This window comes from Podarcis filfolensis (genome assembly GCF_964270895.1).
Source record: "Podarcis filfolensis genome assembly, chromosome: 12".
Taxonomy (NCBI): domain Eukaryota; kingdom Metazoa; phylum Chordata; class Lepidosauria; order Squamata; family Lacertidae; genus Podarcis; species Podarcis filfolensis.
Genome location: NC_139614.1, coordinates 27,765,324 through 27,782,192, shown reverse-complemented (window position 1 = coordinate 27,782,192; position 16,869 = coordinate 27,765,324). Strand labels below are relative to the sequence as shown.

The following is a 16,869-nucleotide window of genomic DNA, read 5'->3' as shown; positions in this document are numbered from 1 at the left end:
ATGATAGAACATTCACTTCTAAAAATTGGTTGACCTAAGTGGGGCTTAGATATTTCTTTAAATGTATTCCCCCCATCCACCCACTTCCGATTTAATTAAAGGGTTGCTGCAGACTTAAGAGAAATCATTAGCTCCTGACTTTTTTTCAGCCTTCACATTTTTAATAGGAAAAGTGAATCAATTTGGGGTTTATATTAATAATATTGATTTACCTTCAGTATCCAAAAATATCAATGGGGAGAACAATGCAATGACATTGATATGTTAAGGAGCTTAAATCTGTGCTGCAAAGATATTTTAATCTTATTTGGGATTGTTTAGACTAAAGGAGATTGATAATGAAGTGATAACAAAATGGGGCTGAGCTATGAGGCATAGAAATGACATGCAGATTTGGTTGTGTTTAGAATAAACCCGTAAGTGGGAAAATGCCTCCTTATACCAAGATGAGGAATATATTGAAATACAGAGAAATTGTTTTAGTTATAGGAAATGAACCACCGTGAGGTCGATGGAAGTCAAAAAACCCAAAAATATAATAAAAAGAGATTCACCCCAGAAAGGGTCAACATCTCAGTAGGGAAATTACATTCTGGGATGTCTATTATAGTTACCTTATAGTTCACCTTCTCACCCCTTGCTTTTTCCTGTAAGACCTATTGCAGTCGTTAAGAGTCGTCAACAGGCTCATCACAGCTATCTGCCAATCACCCATTCCCACCACGCTTCTGAGTAATACCCCTCCCCACCTTCTCACTATATAGAAGGATCTGGCAACTTCTGTTTCAGTGTATCTGAAGAAGTGTGCATGCACACGAAAGCTCATACGAAGAACTAACTTAGTTGGTCTTTAAGGTGCTACTGGAAGGAAAAAAAATTTTTTTGACTATGGCAGACCAACACGGCTACCTATCTGTAAATAGTTACCTTGTATTATACTTATGTTCTTACTTTTTGTGTTTGCTCTCTTTTCTTTTCTTTTCTTTTCTTTTTTTGTATTCAGTTGAAATGTTTGTATACTTTGTTTCGTTTGTATCTGCATAATAATCCAATAAAAAAATTAAAAAAGAAAAGAAAAGATGTGCAGTTTCTTTCTTCAAATGATGCTAATTTGTCTACTTTTTAGTAGGGATGCATGAGTATCTCACAACTTCTCCCCAAGGGGTGTGTGTGTGTCAAGGCTTTGTGTACCTTCCAAGCAAAGGGGTGTGAAGCCTTGAGTGGGTTTTGAGAAGTATCTACTGCTGACACCTCCTCCTTCTTTACAAATCTCTTTTGTGCTGGGACAAAACCCACACCCCAGCAAAACATCATTTCCTGCTGGATTCTAGGACTACAAATCCCAGAAATCCTGGCAGAATGCTAGTGCTGTGCAGTGTGGTTCCCAGCACAAAGCTGTGTGTTATTTGCAGTCACGGAAAGGTCCCGTGTGGCTTCCTTCTTGGTCACCAGTTTCATACAGACAGAGCGATGCTAACTAATGAAAGCTGGCATAAATTACGCTATTCCAGAATCTGTTTAGGAGAAATTTGGAGGAATTTTACTTACACTTCCTAAGTTTCACTGCATTGCCATGTCACATGGCTGAGCTGAAAGGACTCTTGCAATAGGCACAAATATCCCCTTGTCCTATCCTGCCGCACCCCTGCAATGCCGCTTTTGGGGGACTTATGCCAGGATAAACTACATTGTCTCAAATTCTGCTGACTGAGGCCTAGCTGAGCCAGAAACAAGAGACTTGACACAGCTCAGTCCCAGGAAAGCCCAAGACCCACCAAATCTAAACTCTTTCTTTCTGGTGTATCCTGGGTTTGGATCGCACTTAAAATGCCATTCCCTGCAGGGAATCGTTGGGTGTGCAGTCATACCTGATGATTCCATTGATGGAAAACATGCTAAGAGTTTCATTTTTTGCCTGTGGAGCAGCTCTGTGTCCAATGAGGTGACTTTTTTTTGCAGCCAATTTCTCTTCCCCCTCGTCCTCCAAAGGAAAGCGCAAAAGGAACAGGTCAGCAGAGAGAGAGAGAGAGAGAGAGAGAGAGAGAGGAAAAGAGTGGGACATGAATGAATTCCAGGCAGGCATGTTTGATAGGACCTCAACCCACTTAGTATGGCCATGAGTCCTATTCTAGAGAAGACAATCCAGTGTGCCAGTGTGGTGTAGTGGTTAAGAGCGGTAGACTCGTAATCTGGGGAACCGGGTTCGCGTCCCCGCTCCTCCACATGCAGCTGCTGGGTGACCTTGGGCTAGTCACACTTCTCTGAAGTCTCTCCGCCCCACTCACCTCACAGTGTGTTTGTTGTGGGGGAGGAAGGGAAAGGAGAATGTTAGCCGCTTTGAGACTCCTTAAAGGGAGTGATAAAGCGGGATATCAAATCCAAACTCTTCTTCTTCTTTGTCAGAAGAGCTCTCTGGTCCAATGATAAAGATAAAGGACATTAAGACAGGACAGCCGGGGCCCAGCTGTTAGCTCCTGGACAGTAGACTGAGTCAGGCCCAGCAGACACAGTCACCCCCTCTACAGTGAGATATACTGTATTTCAGTGTGAATTGTAGTAATTATTTCACCGATGCATATAAATTAGCATATGCAAATTTTATGCAAAACTATGCCCACTTTTTGGTCGTGCAGGTCCTCTTGGGGGCAATATATAAATAGCAATATGTAAATGGTCACCCTTATAGATTGCTGTAATTCGAGCATATTCTAGCACCCGTCTAAATTATTACCCCATCCCTAGGCTAGAAAGCTTATGAGTCATCTGAAAGAACTTTGATTTGTAAGAGTCCTCACACACCATTAAAAAGCGCACATGTGTTGTGATGAGCCTCCTTTTCTCCCAAGAATAGAGCTATCACTGGACCCTGTTATCTCACCACCCCAAGGTACAATATGATAATGATACCACTTAACACCAGCACATACAGAGAGAAAACACTGGAGATGCTGCAAGCATCTCAACTATAAAGAAAATCAAATTAAAATATTAATTTACTGATTAATATAACATTAGGTGACCCATTTCTCCAGCTTGTTAAACAACAAAGCCTTGTGAAGCTAAATAACTGCCTCAGAGATAAGTGTTTTTAGAATTCCCATGGAGATGTTTAGCTCCTTTTTAAACATCATTAAAGATACACTGTGCATGTAACAGGCAGCTTTATTTTCTGCTGCGCTGACAAGTCCTGTTTGTGTTGTTTGTTGATACGTACTTTAAAAGGGGGTCACAGAGAGTTACGGAGTTTTTCAATTAGAGAGTTCTGAACAACTAGGGTGACTTTTGAAGTGCTGGTGCACGTATTAGGAGAAAGGGAGTGTGGAAAAGCAAGTTGTGTCATTGGACACATACCATCACAACACAAGACACCCTCATGAAGGTCCTCATCCAGCACAAAGAAATAAATGAAGGTAAGTCCCACTGAAACCAGAGCTTCACCACTGCCAGGGGCCACATGTCTGTGGTAGGCAGAGCCAGATGCATAAGTAAACAAAACAATGGATGGGCCTCTAGTCTTTGTCCTAGGCTGGATTCTACCAATACCAAAGCCAAAGGGTTGCACAAACATGTGAATACTTTCCATTCTGCACTTTGAAGCCAAAATCCTGGGTGCCAAATTCCCAGGCATCATCTTCCCAATTTTTATCAAGAGTGCATGGTGGCCATTTTGGTTCTGTGATCCCGTGCGATTTTGCGCCACCGTTTCCTACCCCTCACACACATATAAAGCATTTTTTTTCAGACACAGTGGCAAAAGCCACATGATTTGGGGGTGTTGTGACCCCGAAGAAAGCATTTGTTATGGTGGAGGGGGTCACACTGCAAAATCACGCAAAATCGCAGCAGCTCAAATGGCCGCTGTTCTCTCGCGATAAAAAACAAGATGACAAAGCTCTTCCAGGACACTTGTGGGGTATGTTAAGGACACATTCCAGACGGGCAGGATCTCTTGATTAGGGTCTACAGTAGGGAGAGTAAGGGGTGTTGTCTGGGGGAGGTTGGCTGGAAGAGAATCCCCAGAGCTGGATAGGGAGAACGAGAGGGCCAAATTCAGACCCTATATCTAAGATTCCCCATCCTGCTCTAAGCAGTCATGGGCAGTCTAGCTGCAATATAAATATCATCTGATTCTTGTGGTGTCATGGTACTCTGAGGCACTGGGAAAAATTTAAATGGTGACTAGATCTATCTACCTTACGGAGCATGTAGTGCCAGGAAGAATTTTGATTCAAAAGGGAAGGTCAAGGGTGAGGTGATGAGACCAAAGATTCCAAGTGTTGACTCCAGCTCTGTTCTTATCTTTTATCATTTATGCCTGATGGGAAAAATGATGCAACTCCAAACTCACATGCTTTCTGACAGTGTCACATTTTTTACATGTTAAAAAACTGAAAGATTTGAAGGATGCATTTATCTGACTCTTTCAGTCTTTATAGGTAGACTCCCATATTAAGAAGAACTGGTTCGTCTATTGGATTTAGAAAGGAGAGCTAATTTCAAAAACAAAACAAAAACCACCCAACTTCTAGTAAGTTAAAATGCAATGGGTTGGTATCCAAGAAAGAGAAAAACAAAGGCACTGCTTTCAAACCGAGATCCATCTAATCCAGCCCTCAATCCACAACTAGACGTGCCAATCTCAAAGCTGAAAGGGAGAAAATTTCTAGCAGTTAACTGCAATAAGTAAAGAGTCCAGCAAACCCCAAAAGTGCTCTTTTGAAGGCATAAACAAATAAAAAAGTAGAAGCTCTAGAACAATTCAACATGCATGATAGACTCATTTTGAAAACAAAATAGACAGAATCATGAACAAATTTCACAGGGCTGTTTTGAGGACAAAGTGAGATATACTGCATTGAGATTCTCTAAGGGTAGACAACATAGGCCCCTCCGAAATGCTGTTTAACTCTTCCATAATCTCTCACCATTAGTCATGCTGGCTGCAGCTTGAGGGAACTGAAGTCCAACATCTGGAGGGCAGTACATTGGCTACCCCTGCCTTGGGAGATAGAGCAGAATGAATGCATTTTCACCTTAAATATACATGCAAAACTATTTTGCTCAATGGGGCTTCAGTTCATAGAAATGTCAATAGCAATGTGTTGATATGTGCGATGAGAGGATGAATTAGGCTATTATAACACTCATCCATTGCTCTTTGTTTCAGCTTGGTTAGCTAACTAGAAGGACAAGACAAAGCATGTTTCCCCCTCCCCCCAATATTATCTATTACATTATAAAACATATAAAGGTTTCTTGGAAGCACAGACACTTGACAATTAGAAATATACACTGTATTATGAAAGTTTAGCTTTACAATGGTCCAACTCATGCTGAACTTTAAAAAGCAGCACAAAACATGAGGAAAAGGTTCCAGAATTATCATTCTCTTCTTGGCTGGCTGCTTTGTGTACTGGAAAGCATTCGACAGCACAAAATACTCATTTGGGACTAGTATTCAATTGTGCCAACAAGCCAGCAACAGCTAACAATTCAGAATCAATAGGCAGCCATGTGCTGCTGCCAAAATGGTACATTTGCCATTGGTACATTTGGCCTCAAATGACAGTGGATGCCAGATACTAAACTGCACACAGGGGGATGTACAACCCGTTGGTTAAAATCAACAATGTAAACGATAAGAGACAGTACATTAAACATGAAAGCCCTAAATATTGCATTTTCTGAACCAATTTTGGATGGATTGTTTGATAAATGACGCATTGTACAGCCACACTCAAGATCTTTGTGGCACCATCCCTCCTGAAATTACACTGGCGTTCCTGTAAAATTGCATTTCAATACCTGCATAACTACCTGGATAAACATCGTTTTGAATGGGCATCTAAAGGATGGCAGTGAATACAGCTACACTTCACGGGTTGATTTGAAATGATCAGTTCCAACTGGAGCTGAAATGAATTTGCTCCCCAAAATTCTCAAAAATGCAGATTTTTGCTCTTTAATATTTGCCAGACAGTCATTGAATATTTGCCAAATATACACCCAGATGTTCTAATGGAAGGATTGAGAACCTGTGGCCCTCCAGATGATGTTGGACTCCAAATCCCATGATTCTATGAGCCAGCATTGTCAATAGTTACAGATGATAGGAGTTGGAGTCCAATAGCATCTAGAGTGTCGCAAGTTCTCTGGCATCGTCTAGGTGCATTCCATGGTATCAGGGTTGAAGGTGAATCATGACTAATCCCTGTGTGAGTAATATGTGAACAGGGCTCCTATGAGATTTGTACCAAATCATCCATTTGTTCTCCAGAATACATTACTGGGCAAAATGGGAGATTCCAGACGGGATAGCCTAAGACTAAGGACCTTTCATCCTCAAAGGATGAAATGAGAATCGCACCCAAAAGAGTGTTGATATGCATTGGGATCTTTTGTTTCTTTCTAGCTGAGAAAGCAGGACAAGCTGCAATTCTCACTGCTGCTAACTACAGATAACCTCCTATATCCCCAAATAAAAATGCAGCCTACCTGTGAAAGCTGTCTATCAAACCTAACAAGGAGTAGTGCATAATTTATCAATGTTAATAGCCTTTGGGGCATTTCTGAAAGAATTAATCTAAACAGTCAAACAATTTATCACATCAAACTACATAAAATGCACTTTTAATTAATAAATGGAAATTCTATTGCTTTTACAGCTACAGGAGATCAATCCATTTTTTACCTTCAGACTATAGTTTGGGTTTCTTTAATGGCTTTTAATGGGTTCTGCTCCCTGATCTAAGCTTCAACACTTGCTTCCTGGAAGACTTTCTGTACTTTGTGGCATAAGCTCACAGCCTCTTTGGAAAACTTTCACTGAGAGATTGCCACGCAAACAATCATTCTCTGGTTTTACTGAAAGGCATTATTCATTACTCCTGAGTTGACCTCTTTGGCCCAACTCTATAAAGTAATAATGTTACTGTAATGTAAAGAAGTGCTCATCAATAGATGATGGTAGGAGTTCCTTTAGTTAAAGCCATTCGACTGTTAAGAGTGAAGCATATACATCAGCTCTGTAGTATGATTGCCTCCTAAGTAGTACTGCCATCCATAAATTTGAATGCATTTCACACTGTATAAAATGTTTTGATGTCTTAGACACAGTAACAATTTGTGATTAAAGTTACATTTGAGGTTAACATAATACTATAATATTATATCGGATGATATCTTCTTAGTGGGCACCCTTTTTCAAAATGATTGTTTGTGATAAATCACTCACACAGTGATCTTAAAAGTAGTTAAAACAATAGTCCTCAACCCACTTTTGAAGCAGTCCATTTGGTACCAGAGAAAAAAAGCCAAGTGATCTGGTAACTACTTTCAAATTATCAATAAAAACCACTCATCAGGCCTAGCATGTCCCAGCAGAAGGCAAAAGGTGCGATCTAGGATGACTGCGTTGCTTAACTGCCTTCAAAATAGACAAAATTGAATGTTTAACCAGAGTGTCACCAATTTATATTAATTTCTTATTTCAAAGTAAATAAAATTAAGCTACTCACTCCAGTCCTAGATTTGGGATGGGGGGGGGGGCTGTGTGCAACCTGATCTCTTTCCTCAGAACTCTCTAGATTTCCTTCATGTTCAGAAATCACATATACACCTTTAGGCACCAGGCAAAAACGTTCCTTTTTAACCAGGCCTTTGGTTGACACCCAATGTGGCTTGGGAGGGGGCACGTTATTGGGTTATTACTTTTGGTTTGATTTTATATGTTGTGGTCTTGTTGTGAACTGCCCTGAGACCTTTGGGTTTAGGGCAGTGTATAAGTTGAATAAATAATAATAATATTAATATGTTCAATTAAATGAAATACCGTATTTTTCGCCCCATAGGACACACCGGCCCATAGGACACACCTAGTTTTTTTTTGGGGGGGGGGAATAAAGAAAAAAAAAATTATTTCCCCCCCAGGTGTGGGGCTGGGGCGGGGGAAGCCCGAGCTTCCCCCGACCCCAGCCCCCAGAACAGGCTGCTATCCGCAAGCAGTGGGAGAGCTGCACGAAGTCGCGCAGCTCTCCCACGGCTAGCGTAGAGCTGTGCGAAGCCCGAAGCTTGGGGCGTGCTGAGCTCAGAGCGCCCCAAGCTTCTGGGTGCCAGCAAGCTCTCCGCTAGCTGTGGGAGAGCTACATCTCCCACGGCTAGCGGATAGCTTCCTGAAGCCTGGAGAGCGAGAGGGGTCGGTGCACACTGCCCCTCCTCGCTCTCCAGGCTTCAGCGAAAGCCTGCATTCGCCCCATAGGACGCACACACATTTCCCCTTCATTTTTGGAGGGGAAAAAGTGCATCCTATAGGGCAAAAAAAACGGTACTATTTTTCCAAATTCCGACCGTGAAAAGTTAAAGTGTGACTTAAATTTGCAACCTTACAAAAATTGGCTTTTTCAATATCGCTGTAGATTTTTGCCATTTACAGGTGTGAGTGCCTATGTAATTTTAAGGGAGCGACTTATATTTGGGTATTGTCTTCTTTTTTTCCCCTCCCTTGAATTTTAAAGGTGCGGCTTATATTCGGGCCAATACGGTATTGGCAGTTATCTTCCTGGAAGGTGGACACCTTTGGCCTGTCATTGTGACCTCTTTGGCTTTACTTTTTATTCAACTCTCCATCCACATTCAAGCCAGCAAGTTGGTATAAAGATCAGATATTCATTGGCCCAGGACCAGCATCTGTAAAATGAATGAAAATGTGCAATAATTTAAGCATGCTCAAAAGACATCACATATGCTAACACAGTAATACTTAAAAACAGGCCTGCAAAGCCATATTCATCATTCCTGCATTGCAGAAGAAGCCATACTTAGTGAGGTCATGGCTGAGGTGAGCCTTGAACCAGCAAGTTCATGGATCAAAGTTAATTCTCTTAGCTGCTATAATATATCAGCTGTCCAGAAACGCCTACTTTTTAAATTGCCAGTGTTTTTCGTGTTCTTTCTAAGAACATGCTCATATCAGTAGATGAACTATTCTCCGTAAATCATTAGTAATTAAAAATAATTGTGGCCGGGCAACCAAACAATAGACCCATAATATAAAAGCAAATGGTATGCCCTAGTGACAGGTCTCTGTAACAATCTCTTGTACCATTGGGTGATATTTACCATATGTCCCATGATTGATAGTAAGATTTAATGAGTTCTTACAAGCAATTAAATAATCAAGGGTTCCTGCTGTTATATGGCAGAGCTCGATAGAACAATGACAAATGAGAGAATATCTACAACCTAATCAAAGGGACATATTTCCTTGGGAACAAAATAATATTATCTACCAGTGCAATCAAAGGACAAAAGGACCCAGGGAGGACACAACAGAACGTGATAACTTTGGTGTTCTTTTCATTAGCTAGCTATACTGTTTCCTATTTAATGGATCCTATTAAATAGGAAAGGGAGTTAGGCAAGTTAAATTTCCTTAAATTTTCATGACCCATTGATTTATATCCAGCAGATTTTTTAGATGTAGTTTATATTATATGCCTGGTCACATTAACTCTTGTTCATCTCATAATAGTTTTACCTGCTTATTCTTTTAGTGCTCTTTTAAATATATCAGGTCAGCATTGTACAGTAGCCTGTTCAGTTTTAATTTGTCATGTAAACAGGCAACCTCGAATCTGTGACTCAGTGGCAATCTCGTTAAATCTCTCCATAAGCTCATCAGTGGTATAATTTCCACCATGTTATTCCTCTATCTACTGATATTAAGTGATCTGCACTTGTATATGTTTATGAGAAAATAATTAACCATCATGAAAAAAGGGGAAGCACCAGAGATTTCACAAAAAAGTATTCCAGCAACTCTGACCTCACTTTTATTTCAAAACAACTAGAGATAAAAATACAAAGTTTGATTATGTGTGTTTTTTTTTAAAAAATTGATTTGATTTTCGAAAAGAAAGAAAAGAAAGAAGAACAAAAAGAAAAAGGAAGAAAAAAGAAAAAGTTACATCAAAATGCCATACACATTCACATATCGAGATTATTCTGCATCTCCCGATTTCCCGCCATCCCATCCAGGGGTCCTCTTAATTCTGTTTTCATCTGCATATATCAATACTTCTCCATTTCTTTCATCTTCCTAAATTATCTGTAGTTTCTATTACATTACAAATGTATTTAAAATCCTGCTAATGTTTTGACCTGTTTGCAATGATTTTGTATATACATTATAAACATTTCCCATTCTTTTTTCAATTTCTTGTCTTCTTGGTTCCTGAGCTTCCCAATTAATTTTGCCATTTCAGCATAGTCCATCAACTTGGTCTGCTGATTATGTCTTTTTAACAGCTCTGCTTTCAAGCAAATGCACTAAAACCCTAGCTGCCTTATACAAAAGTCAGACTATTGGCCCAGTGGTTCTCCAGGATTTTGGATTGCCGTCTCTCCAAACCCTGCTTGGAGATGCCAGGGATTTAAACTGGGACTTCTTTTCAAGCAAAGCAGATACTCTACAAATGAGTTACAGCCCTTCTTTCATTATGATAAAAGACAGCATATAAGTGTTTTTAATAAACTATGACAACATACTTCTGCATGTATGTCCCTTAAAGAAATGAAAACATACTGGGCATACATGTGGTGCTTAAATAAACACACGGTGTACCACTCAGCTACCAACAGAGTGCATGAGTTCAACGGACAAAAGCAGAGCTAACTCTATCTGATTAAACTCCTTAATTAGGACTTCAAGTGCATTATGCAGAAAGTAATATATGAGTTAATTGCAAAAGCTGTGCTGGCATTCCTTGATATCTGAGAAAAGATACATCAAAAAGCAAGAAAAGAAAAGAAAGAAAGTGTGTGTGTGTGTGTGTGTGTTTTAAAACACGCACACACACACAATATGAATCAACAGCTGTTGACTACTCACTTAATATCAGGTTTGAAAATCCTGACAAAAATACATTAAAATGTTCAAGACTTTGCAAAAATTGTTTCGAGACAGATCTGTACCTGTCAGAAAATATAAGTGCTAGCTATAGAAGTACCACAGCTATCACACATAATGTCATAAGGTGTTAGATGGTGTGCAGAATGCAGATGAAAAGATCAGAGAAATATTGCAGAGATAATAGATCAATCAAGAACTGCAAAATCCTGTAACCATCTGCTGACAGCAGGTTCCTTCTTTGAATACTTATTTTTAAGTTTATTGTAGAAATATGCCATAACTTAGCATGGATGGGGGGGGGGGAGCAGTTTAAACTGATTTAGAAAATCTTCTTCTTAAAATGATGTAGTTATACATTAGGTATGTGCTCATATTTTTTTAAAGTCTGCCTATTTAGCTATTAGTTGGAATCACTTTCTGCTCTAAACTAGAGCTGGCTTGCTGATATTGCCTTGTGTGTCATACCTAGCAATGAAGGAGAAATTTGATTCCCTTTTAAAGGCAAATCTACGCAACTCATGCTTTCTGAAACAGCAAAAGAGCTGAAATGCAGCCATCTTTCAAAATCCACACTTCTCTGAATTTTGCAATGCAATTCTCCAGACAAGTAATGTGTACAAAGATCCATATGATGTGGTAAAGTGTGCATAAAATTGTGTACCGTATATTCGTGAAAATGGCATGCATACATTTATTTATTTATTTATTTATTTAATAGGATGTATACACTGCTTGCTTGTAAAAAAATAAATAAATCTCAAAGCATTTTTTGAGAACAAAAACATTGAGATGAAGAAAAACCCACAACCCCTACTTTAAAACGTACAAAAGCTAAAATACAAAAACAGATTGAAATTACCTCAGCTTTCTAAGCGTCTGGGTAGGCTTATCTAAACACGAATGTTTTTAGCATGTGCTAGGGGAAATGTTTTGCAAAAATGTTCGTAATAGGCAAAATCACATACAAAAAAAATGTGCATATTAGGAGAAATGCTTTAAAAATAGAAAACTCAGACCGAGGTGGAAATGTGGAGAACTGTATGTTAAGACTGGAACAATGTGAAAATGACCAGAGGTCCTTCTTCAGGTTTCCCTGCCTGAAGGGGTAAAGCAGGTGTCAAGGCTCTGCCAAGGCTTAGGAAAGCTATTCCTCACCCAGCTGCAGCAGAGAAAACAAGGTACAGTCATACCTTGGGCTGCGAACTCTGCGGGTTGCGCGTTTTCGGGTTGCGGACTGCGCTGAACCTGGAAGTACCGGAATGGATTACTTCCAGGTTTCGGCGCATGCGCAGAAGCACAAAATGATGTCAAGAGCATGCTCATAAGCGCCGAATTGCGTCCTGCGCATGTGTGCGCAGACGCGGCACTGCGGGTTGCGAACGCTGCGGGTTGTGAATGTGATCACGCTCGCAACCCGAGGTATGACTGTACTTTTAATGAGTTTTATTCAATCCGAATAGCGAGAGGCAAAAGAACGCAACAAGCCTCAACAATGGCGTTGCTCCAAACTGGGCTCCTCCTCCCTCCATCCTAGCAACAGCATCTTCCCCTACGGTGGCCACTTGTGGCCAAATGTCTCTGAGTCCTTTGTTCCTGCACTCTTAACAAACGTTGCATTCTGGGAGAAGGGGGATCAGAAATGCTCTCCAGTGACAACGTGTTATTTAGCTGCCCCTCTGCAGTCCCCCTCCCCTTCTTTTTCCAACACTGCCCAGCTTCTCTCTTTGTCTATCTCTGAGCTGTGACCTTCCTCAAACTCCTCAAAGCCCTGCTGTAATTCAGCGCTGCCTTCCCCCTCTCCTGCAGCGTCAGGAGAAGGGGGGCGTGATCTCCACCACTCCTCCTCCTCCATCTCCCCCTCTTGAGCCCAATCCCTGACAGCAGGTAACAACTAGACCATTACAACTAGACCAGAGGTAGCTAACTCCCTATTCAGAGAACTGAACCAGCCAGAGAGCATTGTTAATAGACTGCCAATATTTGTCAAAATAAATCAATAAAATCACAAGGCGTCTCTCTGGAAAGGCTCCCCAGGAAAGGGAGTTTCATGACAAGGTTGCTACCACAAAAATGGTTTTATTTCTCATCTCTGTCAGCCTAATGTGACATAAATAAGAGAATTGGAGCAAGGGTCTGTTGCTCAAACAGTAGAGTGCTGTTGCTTATGTTCAGCTTGCAAACTTCCCATAGGCATCTGGTTGGCCACTGGGAGATGCTGGACTAGATGGGCCATTGGCCTGGTCCAACAGACTCATCTTATGTTCTCTATGTACAGATGAGCTCATCCATTATTTTATACACTATTAAGCCAACGCTTGTAATGCCACCAGGCTGTACCCCTATATTCCATTACTTAGGCGGCAATCCTGCATTCCTTTTCCTTAGAGTAAGCACAATGAGACTTACTTTTTAGAAAGCATGCATAGGATCATGCTGTTAAGTGGAGCACTTGAAGCAGCAGTGGAGATTTTACATACATTTCAAGCTTTTCTCTGATCCGTTGAATAAGAGCAAGACTCTATTCGAATATAACTTATCTCTCCCCCCCCACCCCGCCAACCCCCCCCATCAAAATGAATTCCATATGCGGTGGCAAAAGTCAACAGCTGATACTAAACGAGCTAATTTTTAAAGAACTAAGTGAGAAAAGTGCTACAATCTGTCAGCTTTAAATTCTTACTACTTATTCACAATCAATAAATTCACAAAAATTACACACCTCATTACGTTCCACACAGATTGCAAAGCTAGCTATAATGTAAAAACAGGCAGACAGTCTGTCTCAATATTATTACAGGAAGAGTTGGTTAAATTAATAGCTTCTCATTGATTAAAAAATCTTGCATTTTGCATGTCCTTAGGTTGGTTCCCACCATTACCTTTCAATAAGGGAAGACGTGTCTGTGGAGAAATGTGGTTGTATCGAGCTACTGAGCTGAAACACAAAGGTAGGCAAAATACGTTGTTTACATTAGCCTGCTCTGGTTTCCTGTCATAAAGTCCTGTTTACCTGAAAGGGAAGGACAGGCCCCCTCACTGTTCTGCCCCACCCCACCAAAGAAATAATCAGCTTAAAGCAGTCATTAAGCATAAATAATACAAGTCAATGCAGTCATTATTATAAGCAAGGAATCATTATGTCCAGATCAGCTTCTCTTGCATAAGGTCTCCCTGCTTTCGCAAAGAGAAGCAGCAGCAGAAAAGTTTGAAAACACCCCCAGACTTAGGTTGTGTACACATTACCATTTACTCTGGCTCCAGTGTGCTCCCACAGCTGGTGTTTGAAGCTGAGTACACATGACATTAGGCACAATCCATATGTATCCTGTCGTTTCTTGAGAAATACTGCTGTCTGATAAGTTTACCCTCAAACCAGCTTCCATCTGATTTGAAAACATAAGCTGAAGTGTGAACATTTGAGATATCCCATTACGCATGCACAGATGTCAGTGCATGCGCAGACGACAGCATTATTATTATTCATAGAATCATAGAGTTGGAAGAGACCACAAGGGCCATCGAGTCCAACCCCCAATTATTAATTGAATTTATACACCGCCCTATACCCAGAGGTCTCAGAGCGGTTCACATAATAAAATCCAAATATAAAACCACAAAATACATAATCAAAATAAAAACAGCAACCCAACCACCCCCACATTTTAAAAGGGCATAGGATGTAAATTGAATCAACCAAAGACCATGGTTAAAAAGGAACGTTTTTGCCTGGCGCCTAAAGGTGTATAGTGAAGGCACCAGGTGAAATTCCCTGGGGAGAGCATTCCACAGACTGATAGCCACTGCAGAGAAGGCCCGTTCTCGTGTTACCACCCTCAAGACCTCTCGAGGAAGAGGCACATGAAGAAGGGCCTCAGAAGATGATCTCAGGGTCCAGGTAGGTTCATATGGAAAGAAGTGGTCCTTGAGGTGTTGTGGTCCTGAGTCATTTAATAGGAGTCCAAGGGTTTGCAGGCATGGAAAAACAAATCACTCAATGGATGTTGAATGAAGATGTCCTTGCCCTCTCTCTGATGTGTACAGCAAGTGCAAATGTCGGGTCATTAAAACAAAAAGTGATGGTGAAGATCTCCAAACAGAGTGACTGGGTGGTAAAATGGCAAATGCAATTCAGTGTAAACATGTGTAAAGTGATGCAAGGAAAACATATTTTCATGGGGTCTAAACTGGCGGTGATTGACCTGGAGACTTTGAAGTCATCGTAGATAGCTCAGTGAATATGTCGACCCAATGTATTGCAGCTGTGACAAACACAAATTCCATGCTAGGGATCATCAGTAAACAAATTGAAAATAAAATTGCCAGCATCATAATCTCCTTATAAAAATCTATGGTGTGACCACATTTGGAATACTGTGTAATGTTCTGGTGGCCTCACCTCAAGAAGGATATCGCTGAATTAGAAAAGGTTCGGTAAAGGCAACCAAAATGTTTAAGAGGATGGAGCAGCTCCCTGATGAAGAAAGGTTGCAGCATTTAGGACTTTTTAGCTTAGAAAAAACGTAAGAGGCAAGATGGTGGAATTTTATAAAATTATGCATGGCATGGAGAAAGTGTATAGAGAAAGGTTTTTCTCCCTCTCTCATAAGACCACAACCCCATGAAGCTTAATGTTGGAAAATTAAGGACAGATAAAAGAAAGTACTTTTCACGAAGCACATAGTTCAGGGGTCAGCAAACTTTTTCAGCAGGGGGCCGGTCCACTGTCCCTCAGACCTTGTGGGGGGCTGGACTATATTTTGAAAAAAAATGTGAATGAATTCCTATGCCCCACAAATAACCCAGAGATGCATTTTAAATAAAAGGACACATTCTACTCATATAAAAACAAGCTGATTCCCGGACCGTCCACAGGCCGGATATAGAAGGCGATTGGGCCGGATCTGGCCTCCGGACCTTAGTTTGCCTACCCATGACATAGTTAGATGGCTTTAAAAGAGGACTGGACAAATTCATGGAGGAGAAATCTATAAATAGCTACTAGCCCCATGAGCTGTGCTCTGCCTCCACAGCTGAAACCAACAGTGGTTCTGAAGGCCAGTTGCATACCAGACCACAGGAGGGGAAAGTGCTTGAGTGTTTCCCAGATGCATCTGGTTGGCCACTGGGAGAACAGGATGCTGAACTATATGGGTCATTGGCCTGAACCAGCAGGGATCTTCTTGCGTTCTTAGAAGCCCCAGCCAACATGGTAAATGATCAGTGATGATTGGAGTTGTAGACCCAGAAACATCTAGGAGGGACACAGGTTCCCCACCCTTGATCTGAATATTAGCTCCAGCATGGAGTTGCTGACAAAGCTTCGGTAGGCTGTCCAAGGCTTTGAAGTGGTGACCTAAAGGTTTCAAGAAGTAAATCCCACTAAAGTCAATCAACGGCTTCTGCTGCTTCTCCAGCATAGCATTTCCTTGACCTAAAAGGAAAATTGAACTATCCATGGTAGTTCAGTTCGATTTATTGTGTTTAACGAGCAGCCATTACACACATTACAAATAATAACAAGAATACTGCTAATAATAGTGGTTTACATTTCTACTCCCTCAGCTTTACAGGATAAATCATTTCCCATTCGCCCTTTACATGAATTTGCAAAGCCTTGGCAAAGAATTTGGATGTTCTAAAGGATATATACCTCTTCATCAGACAACAAAAAACAGGTCTTTGTAAGAGACGTCCTTCCCTTTTGCAATCTTAACAATGGGTAGATGTATCTATGGTAGTATGTGTGCAGAACATGCTTCTGTCCCTCTTATTAATGACTCACAGGTCTCTGCAGTTCACTGAAAAGCTACTGCCTGCCTCTCAGTGGCCTCTCATTAAAGACCAAAATCAAAGAGTAGGCATCTATGCTTGCAATAATAATAGTAAATCTAACCTATTAATAGTAAGAGTTTTGGGAAGTAGTTATAATTTATCTGTCATGAGGAGCAATAGAAAACTGC

The 16,869-nt window shown here is 40.8% G+C and overlaps 1 long non-coding RNA gene across 1 annotated transcript in view; it reads right to left on the bottom strand.

Annotated features, from left to right (window-relative positions):
• The window catches only part of LOC310745885, a 59,412-nt gene extending 45,558 nt beyond the window's left edge, over positions 1-13,854 (bottom strand). The window contains exon 1 of the long non-coding RNA XR_014540426.1: positions 13,789-13,854. This is a non-coding gene — a long non-coding RNA (uncharacterized lncRNA). The remainder of the gene's footprint in view (positions 1-13,788) is intronic.
• Between the last annotated feature and the right edge of the window lie 3,015 nt (positions 13,855-16,869).